The 9462-nt window shown below is 38.7% G+C and overlaps 1 pseudogene; it reads left to right on the plus strand.

Annotated features, from left to right (window-relative positions):
• The first annotated feature begins 5723 nt into the window (after positions 1–5723).
• LOC148143469 (putative G protein-coupled receptor 139) lies at positions 5724–8273 on the plus strand (annotated as a pseudogene).
• Positions 8274–9462: the final 1189 nt, after the last annotated feature.

A 9462-nucleotide genomic window follows, 5' to 3' on the forward strand; every position in this document is an offset into this window, starting at 1 on the left:
TCTCATTGGATCGAAGAAGGATGGAAGGTGACTTGATAGAGATGTGCACACGATTGTGAGAGGCATGGATAGAGAGGATAGCCACAGATTTTTTCTCACAGTGGAAGTGCCTATCACGAGTGGCCACAACGTTATGGTAATTGAAGGAAGGTTGAAGGGAGTTGCCTGAGATAGGTCCTTGGAGAATGGGAGGACTCTAATCCTGGAAATCAGAGTCTAAAGTGTAATGATGGAAAAGCACAGCAATCAAGCAGCATCCACGGAGAAGGAGAATCGATATTTCGGTCATAAGCTCTTCATCACCCACACACCCATCCTCAGCCCCATCCCATCTCCTAGCTCCCAACCTTTCCATGTCTTCACTATTACCCCAGACCTCCCGCCACTGAGGATAAACATTTAGTTCTCAGCAATGGCCGCTAACTCATTTCTCTACGCTCCCGGATAAATGTGTTTGACACGCATTGCAACATTGGATGAAGTGACCAAGAAGGGCAGGTGGTAGACTTAGACTCTATGATTTCTAGAAGTTTCCACATGGTAGGATGTTAACTAAGCTGAGATCACAAGGAATCAGGGGATCTGCAAAACGTGGGCATACAATTGGCTTGTTGATAGGAAAAAGGCAGTAGTAGTGGAAGAACGTTTGTCAGACTGGAGCCATGTGGGCAGTGAGTTCCAAAGAGATCTAATCAGGAACCCGTTGGAGGAGTTTGGATCTTGTTGTTCTGATGATGCTGTCACATTAAAAAAGTTACTTAGTCCTTCACTCATTTTTGAAAAGAGGTAAAGTCAGAGGTGCTGAAATATCTGCAACTGTTTACTTTAAAATGGCAGGGCAGGAGCCCTATTTCCCAGTTCAGTTTTTTTTCCCAAAATTGGTTTAGTTTTAGTTGGAGCAGAAGCTAATAAAGTGCAAATAGCTTTCATGCTTTAGCAGATGATCCCTGGCTGTCTTCTGTCAGAAATCTTTCTGTCTTTAAGAACCTGCATTTTAATTTATGATGAATGTGACCGGAATGTGTTTACGTAATACTGTCGGAATTGGAGCAGTTCTTTAGTTAAGTTGCTATATCAAATCGGTACGTTTACAAATGGTAAGGCTAAATTCTATTTTCCTTTACTCGTGTTTAACTGCACTGTTTGCTTATGTTCTGTTCTTCTGGGAGCCGAGTGATTTTAACAGTTGTGTACCTCCTGCATTATCCACTCACATCCGCCTTAAACAAAATGTTAGGGTATGGGGAGTCTTCTTAAAATATTTTGAGGGAGTTTGGCCTGGTCCACAGCATTGGCAATTCACTAAATGGGAAACACCCAAAACAGGGATAATTGAGAACAGCACATCTCCTGGATCCTCTGTAATAGTTCGAGAGTTAAAGATTCAGGAAGAGAGCTTCTGGGACATTCCACTCGGTTCACTGACTCGACACCCCAGTGAAACAAGGGGAAGGAATGACTGATAGTAATGGATCTAAAATCAGCCAAAATCTCAGAGCTTGGCAAAGGGTGTGGAGGAGGAGGTGCCAAATTTGTGGTGGGGTAAATAGTTCCTCAGAAAGGCTAGCAAGTGAGCGAAAAGACATGGAACGCTTTTGGAGCTGACAGACATGATGCCCTAAAATCTTGTTATTGTTGATTCTTGTGCGCCATGTAATGACCATGTTTAAGGTGTAGGGTTCCTTCTGTTGTTCTGTGGAGCAATGGAAAGTGTACGAACAGATACATGCAATTTGGGTCAGACAAGCCTAAGGGAATTTTGACAATGCTGACCACAAAACTCTAAAGTCACATTGAATTTTCAACACAAATTGTAGTCGAAATAAAATACTAACTCAACGATTATTTCATTTGCTTGACAGTGTTTTCACCCATTCACTCTATTGTTGATTAAAAATCTATATCCTCCATTAACTGACTTTATGTTGCAGCTGCTGCTCTACTCTACGACTATGAAATCCACATATTTACGATCCTTCAAATGAAACAATTCATCTCCGATTTGTTTGAACCTGCGAAGCATTATTCTTTATCCTCAGTGCCACGTAACGTCTGCTGAACTGTATTATAAAATTATGACCTCTCTTCCATGTTGCTTAAAATCAGATCACAACGATTCAGCATATAATGTAACCATTTCCTTCAGCATCTTATATCCCTGACTCAATACAGAACTCATGCTCGAAACTCCAGAGAGTATGGGTTGAACTGCACAATCCCTCTCCATAAGGCAAACTCATAGTTTCTGAAATCAGTCCTGCGTACCCTCACTGAGCTGTTTCTATAAAAACTACATCCCTCTACTAAGAGAAACAAAACTGCATGCAATATCACGATAGTGTCTCACTAATTTCTTGTTGATTTGAAGCCAGTTTACAGAATTATCCAGACGATAATATAGCATTAATTTGCAAAATTCAATTTGTCTTTCCTATTAGCGCTCTACCTGCAGACCAGTTTTCCACGGTTCTTACAAGGTAACTCTTCTGATTCTCTGTAGCAAAGTAATTTTAAACATCCTTGAATTTCTGGAATCTTGCACACCCGATGGACCCGCTGTTAAACTCGTGCCTCACTTCCTTAATTGACAGGAGATTTTGGAGGGGCATATCACTGACCTATTGCGTTGTGCAAATGGTGTTATGTCTGTGAACCTAACACAACTTTTGCATTTCCATATAAAATCATCAGAAAAAAAAATCTGGTACAGTAGGATCGTCAGATACAACTGGCAGAAAAGTGGACTGAAACATTTTGTCTGTAGGAGCTCGTCTTAATGGTCAGGATTGTCTAAAGTTCAGGAAGAAATAGAATTAAACAATTCAGTTCAATTGTCGAACCGCTCCATGTAACATAGGCCGTTAGGCTTTGCCAACAGTCTCGTAAAATTCGTTTGCACACTTTCCAGTTTAATAACATCCTTCCTTAAGCAAAATGAGAAAAAAGAAAGCTCAACACAATATTCCCATTCTAGCCTCACTTACGTCCTGTAAAATTGCAAGATAATTTGGCACTTCTCTACTCAATAGTTGGACTGATGAAGGCCAGTGTGTTTTCAAAACCTTATCCACCTATGATTCCTCTTTCTGAGAAACATGCACCTGAAAACCAAGATCCCACTGTTCCAGTGCGCTTCTTAATCCCTACCAGTTCGCCTCACTTGGTCAATTCCTACCTTGCTTAAACTTTGCACAGTGGAAGATCACACGCTTATCTATGTTGAAAAGCATTTTAAATTTCTCGGTACTTAATAAAAATAGCGAACAGCAATGGGCCCAGCATCGACCACTGAGGCACTTCATTCGTCACAGGTTTGCAGTGCGACAAGCGTCCTTCCTTTATTGCACTCTGCTTCCGAACATGAAGCCAATTGTGCATCCAGTATTACTGCTCTGCCTCGATTCTATGCAACTCAACCTTCCAGAACAGCTACTGATGAGGAATCCGATCATCGACCTTACTGAAATCCATGGAGACTGTAATTAAAACTCTGACTTCTTCAAACTTTCTCTGCAATTAAACAAAGAACATCATCAAATTTGTGTGACCTAATCTCACATGCACAAAGCCAGGCTACCTATTCCTAATCAAAGCATATCTTTCCAAACGCGTGTGTCTCTCGTCTGTAGTCTCTCAGAAGCTTCCGAAGTAAATTCTTGCATGAAGAAAATTAATTGCTAATCTCCAGTCTTCTGGGACCTCTTCCGTGGATAACAATGATGCAAAAATGTCAGTCAGGGCCTTCGCAATTTATTCTCTAGCCTTTTGCAGCGGTCGTGGATATCACTGTTCTGGACGTGGATATTTATCCAGCTTTATGCATTCTAATAAATCCAAGACCTCTTCTACTGTGCTAAGAACTGTCCCCAATAAATTATCACTATTGTTCCCACATTCCAAAATCTTCATGTCTTTCTCCACGGTAAACATGGAGTAGAAATATTCATTGAGGACCTAAGCCAACTGCTGAAGTTCCACATATACAAGCTCACTTTGGTTTGAGATGTCCTATTCTTTCTCTAGTCATTTATTTTGATATACTTGAAGAATCTCTGCATTCACAAAATCTTCTCAACCAAAACTGTCACGTGCCCATTTTCACCCTGCTGATTTCCTTCTTCAGTGAACTGCTGTATCCTCAATGTACTCACATGACTTAAAGAAGAGCAAACTGAATTACGGAAGTTGTGGGGAAAAGCGTGTGGTTTGCATCTGAAACATTAGTCTTTGTATACAAATGACATTCTTTGCTCATGACAGATTTTCACTGGAAATGAACAAATTCAACTCATATGTTTGATTCTCAGTGCGATGCTGCAGTGTTTCTAGTTGAATCCTCTCATAACGTGATGAGGCAAACTATGGAAATCGCGTCTAATATCAATTTGTACGTGCAACGTATCCATCGGGGCTTTGTCCACATGGACCCACCTCCTGGGTCACTTACTCTTACAAATCAAACTTGAACCAGATATTTGTGATATAACTTTGGTGTTTCAGGAAACTGTGTCACAGACTGATAAGAAATTTTCAACAAAATGACGTTAGTGACAGGAGTTATGCTTATATAGGCCACCACATTTGTTATCACCACAGATGTGCATCTACAATCTGTCCTGATCATTTCTCCACTTGAATCAATCTCTGCTTTTCAAAGTGAAAAGGCAGAAAGCATCCGAAACTGTTCATGCCAGCTGGACGTTTGAGGACACGGCAGAGCAAGTGGACGATTTGCTTTACTCATTATTACTTATGCTCCTTTGGTAAATATAAAGTGCGAAAAGAAGGGCGATGTAAGGTGAAATGTTTCCAGTACAAGAACGAAAAACTGCTAATAACCAAAAACAAACAGCCAATCAAATACAGGAATACGAGTGATAAAAAAAGTAATTGTTCATTATGGGACAAAGGAAACTTCAACAACAATGGTACAGGTCAGATAATGTGAAACCAGCGGCAATGGACAAAAACAAAGCATTCTATTATGCATTGGATTTGGCATCTCGGTTTCATGCAATGCTTTATCTCGTTGAACACATTAACGTGAGACATGTGAAGTATAAATTATTAATCATTTAATTGTGTACTGTTAAACATTATGTCAGAGCGTGCTTTTGATTGGCATGCATAGATTACACTTGCGAGAACATGAAAGTGTAAAGCGGATGTGCTGTTTCATTCAGGCAAAAGAGAAATTTAAGGTGAACACACAAGGCTAGGGAGCACCTGTGAAGAAAAGAAAAAAAACATAAGGAACATTTCTAGTTCAATACACCATTAATATTAACTCAATGCCAGCCTCAAACCGATATAAACACTGCCCAAAATGCTGTGCAGTCAATTGTGGCAAGTCAGTGAGTTGGAAGAATAGACGGTCCTGAAACAGCGTGCATGATACATCATCTCCAGTAAACCGTAAAGCATGCTAAAATGTCAACTTCTTGATGAAGAGATATACCTAGTCTTATCGAGTGGACAGGGTGGAGGCATATAATGACATCAGCAATAAAAATGACTTTCGCTCTGGAAATTAGCTTGCCATCAACAAAATGGTTGTTCGAAGGACCTGAAAAGCATTATGAATATTATCACAACCACCGATTCCGGTGTGAGGTGTTGGAATACGTAAGGATCACACCTTTGCAGTGTATTGGTTCCGAGCCTAATTCAAACTATTGTTCGGACAGGCAAGGACACTATATGTCACGCGAAAAAAAGTGCATCTCCCTATTCAAATGGTGAGGAAAGTATACTGTCTGATTCTTGCCATGATTTGAGTTCCTGGTAAGTTTCTAATCTGAGGAAAGCTATTTGTCTCTGTCGACGATCTGCGTATTTCTCGAAGGCTTGTAATCTTACAATTTAGTTCGTTGTATGTTCAAGGAAGCAGAATGGTTGAACATAGTTTCGTTAATCATTTTAATTGGAGAGCAGGTGCATGTGTTATGGACTGCATTACCTCCTTCTGCCTGAAAGTATGTTTGTATTTCAGTCATTCGATAGTTTAGAGTTCTACTGAAAATGTGTGTACTATTAACGGAATAGCAATGAATCGAATGTTCATTCAAATTCTGTTGTATTAACTATTCCTTTATTTTCATTCATCTTCATTCTTAGACTCGTTGCACATTGCGGCTTGTTTGTCATTGTTAATGAGGAACAAAATTCACTTCCAGTGATTATGACAGCAAAAATACACATTGCTGGGAAATGACAGCAAGCCTGGCATCATCTGTGAGCACAGTTAATCTTTCATGTCGACTTAATTCTATTTTCTCTCCACAAATGAAGCAAGAGTTGGTTTTATTTCGGATTTGTGTGTGAGGGAGTGAAGTGATCACTGTTCTCTCGCGGATAAAGAGTAGTAATGGGGAATATCACTCTTTTTATTGGAATCAGTAAAACTTAAGAACATACAGATGACTGTGAGGGAATGCCACTAATGTAGCTCAATTAGGCTTAAGTCAGATTTCTAAGGGCAAAACTGAACACTTTTCGTTCAATGAAGTAATAACAGACTGTTTGATCATGAAAGCTTCCATCTACTACATCTCATCTAAGGCAACTGGCACGTCCTGCCATTGTTGCCATTTTTATGTCTTATCTCACGGAAGCTAATGTTCTCAATTATTCCATGTACCAATAATTGCATAAGCTAAACATTCTGGGACTTAAATACCACTTTTCTGTATATTTATCATTGGCTATTTTAAAGTGGTAAACTTTGATTTTAGAATTTTGACAGTGAAATTATCTTCTCCATATCCCTATTTAAAGGAATCTTACCTTTTAAGGACTCAATATGGGATATTTCCACTGCATTCATGTCACCAAAGAATAGAACACAACCTGTTTCTTATGAGCTGAAATATGAAATCACTCCATTGTTATATAATTTTTTAAAGACTATACTATTAGTGACTCGGATTCAATTGCAGTGGTTAAAACAAAACCAAAGGTGGTTTTCTGTAAACTCAGATAATATGACTAAAAGTGAAAATTGAATGTTTAGTACATATATAAGTTCTTGCATAAATACTGAACCTGTCGTCAGACTGCACAGGATTAACCTGACATTGGATAAGATCCCAAAATTTTAAGCTTGAAAGTGTGCAGTTAACAGTCAGACTGGATTCATTGCTCAGTGTATTTTGTCGCTGCCGCAGTACCAACATATACGTGTGTAGATATTAAATGATTAATGCTTACGAATGGAGAATTTTTCTCAGTAATGATGAATCAAATTTACATTGCCACACAGTTAATTTTTCCATTCCTTTCATCTCTGGGATGATGCCAAATGCATACTTCTCTAGCGAAAAGTTCTTAATGGCTGATCAGAAACAGAAAAAAAATCATTACCAAATATATGTTCTTGTCCCTCTTCCAGTGAATTTACTTTCAGTTTTAGTCATGTCAAAGGAAAACTGTGGGCTATCAACCTGCATGACTCGCTACCTGTTGGCCATGACAACAGCAAATCTCCTCGTCATCTTTACTGAGGTTGTACTGAACAGAATCAATGATTATTATTTTACATTAACTTTCCTGGACATCACTCCTGTGTGCAGTATTCACTGTGTTCTGCTCCGCGCTGCCACAGACTGTTCTGTCTGATTCACTGTCATTTTCACTTTTGTCTATTTATTGCTATTTGTTGCCCAAAGTTGAACTCTCAAAATTGTACCAAGAAAACTGCAACAGTGATTCTCCAAACAACAGGGATTCTTATAAGTTTGAAAAATATTCCAATATACTTTAGGTTTAGACCACGGAGGATTATCAACAATATACCTTGGCGCTGTTCTAACAGACCAATCTATTTCACTGACTCGAGATGGATTTGATTTCGCACATTTGAGAAGATTTTAACACCGTTGATACCATTTGGGTTAATTCTGTTTCTCAACGGTGTGGCAGTCAGTTATATTTTAGTGGCCAGTCGAATCTGAAAACGGCTCAAATGTCACAGCAAGGGAGACTCTGGACCTGAGAGTAGAAGAAAGTCTACCACTTTGCACTTCACCATATCCAGCAGCTTCATACTTCTGTGGTTCATCAACGTTTTATATTTTTTTGATGTTGATGAGCTATTAGATGGTCTGTCTGCTTATGTATTTGAGAACTTTGCATATATGCTGCGTAATTTAAGCTGCTGCACAAGCACGTTCATTTACGTGGTAACACAATCTAAATTCAGAGAATAGCTAAAACTTACATTGACACATCCTGTGATGTTACTTATTGTGTTTACCAAGAAACAATCAAACTGACATCATTTCTTTATGCAAATAAAGGTAATGGGCAAAATGTGAACCAGTAGAGAATATCCTGTAACTTTTCTTTTTTTTCTCAGTCACTTCCGACAAAATGTGTATCGTTCTCTATTACTGTGTTTTCCCCTGCCCCAATAACCTCCACCCCACTCCAACAAGATCTGTTCCAGTAATAAAAATGATATGTGAATTCGTTTTTACATCACGCCATTTCCTTTTTCTGCATTTCCTCCAGAAATTAAAACTATCCCTCCCTCTTTAGATTCTGCCACTTACATATTTCATTTATATTGTAAGGTTCCTCACGTGTCTCTCCCTGCAAGACGGTCTGTGCAACCCTCAAGAGAGAAAGGATTAATCAGCAATTTCCTGCAGGTCCGAGGTCATTCCAATCTCTGTAATGACCTCCAGATCGAATGTTTACCTAACTCTGTAAAAAAAAACATTCCACAACTCTTCAAAATTATGGGACTAAAATATTACTGAAATGCGTAAAGTGCTTCAAATACCAAAGGTAACTGAACGAGTTTAACCTTTAATTTTTCATATCACAGGTTATCCACATATTTCCAATTATGCTGCATTGCAATTTTACAGACATGCACATGCATATCCAAAAATATGGATGGGAAGAAGGAACAAACCCATATGCCCCGTTGTGCCTCCTTTATTTCTCATTTCGATCATGACTGACCTGACTAGTTGACATTCTTACCAGTCATGAAAAACAAGTCATTTCTAACCAAGTGTTTGTCTTAATATGTATACAACAAGTCACACCTTGAAATATTTGACATGTGCCAGCGTAATAATGACCAAAAATTACTGCTACATATTCTAGTTATTTGACGATTAAATTGTCTCTAATTTGATTTCATCAGTGTTGTATATTTCCTTAATTGCAAGGGCAATGGCTTTTACTATACTCCAGGTCTGATTTCACAAAGTCCAGTAAAACTTGAACGTTTCCTGAATATTTTTGTTTTGAGTTCAACATGTGATAACATGCACCAGTTTTTCAGCAATTGTAATGTTTTTTCCTATGTATGTATTTATCAGTCATTCAATCAATAGCATGTCCAGAACGATCTGCTTCTCCGAATTTCTCAATTTTAAACTTCTGAAGTCGCATTAATTTGTCTCGCGAGTAAGTTTTTGCACTGACTTCCTTAAATCATCCTTTCAT

The sequence above is a fragment of the Chiloscyllium plagiosum genome, unplaced genomic scaffold (assembly GCF_037043375.1).
Source record: "Chiloscyllium plagiosum isolate Xiang-an unplaced genomic scaffold, Cpla_swu_hap1 HiC_scaffold_27, whole genome shotgun sequence".
Lineage (NCBI taxonomy): Eukaryota > Metazoa > Chordata > Chondrichthyes > Orectolobiformes > Hemiscylliidae > Chiloscyllium > Chiloscyllium plagiosum.